The sequence below is a fragment of the Otolemur garnettii genome, unplaced genomic scaffold, assembly GCF_000181295.1.
Source record: "Otolemur garnettii isolate 467f Iridium unplaced genomic scaffold, OtoGar3 scaffold00264, whole genome shotgun sequence".
Lineage (NCBI taxonomy): Eukaryota > Metazoa > Chordata > Mammalia > Primates > Galagidae > Otolemur > Otolemur garnettii.
The window spans coordinates 822,292-824,828 of NW_003852659.1; positions in this window are offsets into that span (position 1 = coordinate 822,292).

Here is a 2,537-nt window from a genome sequence, read left to right on the forward strand (position 1 = left end):
AGAGTGTATAGGAGTATGTATGTTCCATTTTTTAAAATTCGTCTTGGTAATTATCCCAGCCTGTATGAATAATAGTAATACACTTTTACATTGTTATTGGTAATTTGTTTCATTCTTTTAAAAAATTATTTTGTTATTTTAATTTTTAAAAAGAGTATGGTTTTGCTGTGTTCCACAGGTTGAAATAGATGTCTTGGGCTCAAGCGACCCTCATGCCTAGGTCTTCCAGAGTGCTACAATTACAGGGATGAGCCACCGTCCCTGGCTGTTTTGAGGGATGAGGTGGGTACAAGGTGCTGATCTGACCCCCAGGCTGGAGTACAGTGGTGAGATCATAGCACACTGCAGCCTTGACCTCCTGGGCTCAAGTGATCCTCCCATGTCAGCCTACCTTTGTACACTGCCGGCTAATTTTTAAAATATTTTGTGGAGATGGAGTCTTGATATATTGCTCAGGCTGGTCTCACACCACTACCCTCAAGCAATCCTCCCCATGATCCACCCAAATTGTTGGCATTACAGGCGTAAGCTATCTCTCCTGGCCAGAAGCCACCTTTAACTGATTCCAGCTAAGACCCTTCACACACCAACCACCACATCCCCAGGTCATAGATTCCTACAGTGGGGGTTCCAGAGAAGTTTGCAGAAGCTGGAACCTAACGGTAAAGTGTATTTCAGCCAACTCCTGCCACAGAAATATGTGACTCCTGCTACTTTTGGCTTCTCTTCCATTTGGGCTCCTTGCCTCAGTACACCTCCTTGGGTAATGCACAGATTCAGTAGAAACCGGAAGGGAACAGAGTTCCTGATTCTGGTCGGGTAGGCTTTCGCTTCCGGCTCAGCAGAGAGCTCATGTCAACAACTGCGGGGAGAGGGATTCCTTGAGAGAGGGGCCACTGGACAGCACGCTGGATGTTGTTTTAGCTAGTGTGCCCTAATGTTTCAGGGCGAAAGAAACAATTGCAACCTATCTTTTCCCAGTTCTACGTAACAGGCCACAGATCAGTACTGGGTTGGTGACCACTGGTTTAAGATACTAGAAAACAAACAACAAAGAGCATTTTTTCTGCCCATTGGATTACTGGTCTCAAGAAGGAATGCAGGTTTTAATTCCCCAAAAGGGAGGAGGTTTTAAAGAGACAACTCCTAAAACATTTTGTTCCTCCTTTTTCATTCCTTTAGCTGTGTTACCTGCTCACTGTTGTAGCAGGGTGTGGAGATGTCATGAACATGTTACAGTGGTCATCAGCACCTTTGGTCACCACAAAGATGACATTGGTCACTCTTGGGGCAATAGTTCAGTTCCTGCTCTTGATGAAATACAGACAAGGAATGAATATCAGGGTCTTTTCTGTGGTGATGGAAATAGACTCTATCTTGCTAGAATAGGTGGTTACACAGGTGTATACTTATGTGCAAATTCATCAAGCTGTTTATTAAATATGCACATTTTATAGTATGTGAATTATTACTTAATGTAAATGAGGTTAAAAACACAACCACAACCATATTGTCTAGGAATGCATATAAAAATGGTGAAGCTATTGCTACAAATATCATGATGACAGTTGTCTTTAGGAGGAATGGAGGAAATGCGACTTAGGAAGGACACTCAGGGCCTCCAGAATGTTAGCAACATTTCAGCTCTGGGTCTGGGCTGTGTTTGCACAGCACAGATGTTCAACTTGTAAATATTAGACAGATTGTGCCTTGGCTGTGGTACTTTAAAACTGTGTTAAAGAAAAGTCATCATTAATCTAGCTCTTTTTTTCAAAAGTTAAGGAAAAATCCCATAATCCATATAATACCAATACTAATAACCAATACTAATAATTTATCAACACCAAAATGGATATCAATACTAATAATCAATAAGACCCAGAAAAACATTTTAATAAGTATCAACATTTACTTTAAAATATTAAATCTTCTATAACTTAAATGTTAGCCTCTGAATCTTTACAGCTAATACCATATTTAATGTTGAAAGTTTATGTAACCTGTTCAGAAATGAAGCACACACATCTGCCATTGCTATTTCCGCTAAAGAGTCCCCTAAATATCCTCACCAACATAGAACAAAAAAGTAAAACATAATGGGTTTTACTATTGGACTATTTCAACAAAACTATCATTATTTGCAGGTAATGTTTCCTTATACAGAAAGCAGAATCCGCAGACAAGCCTGTGGAACAAGGCAAATGCCCAGTAGGATTTCTGGGTACACAATCAGTATGTAACTTCAATAGAGTGCTGGACACTAGTACTCAGCAGAACATTTTTGACAGTAAAAATGATCATAAGGGAATTTGAAAGACTTATCCCACTTTATTGGAAGATCCATAAGAAAACTAAAATAAAGGAAGAAGTAGATTGGTCACTGAATAAGAGGGCTCAATATGACACTGATACTGGTCTCTAGTAAATAAGTCTGTTAACTATCAACATTCAACATCACTGAGCATGCAAAAACTGATAAGATATCACTCCTCTGAACATCACAAAGAACTCATGAAATATTATTTTACTCATAAAAG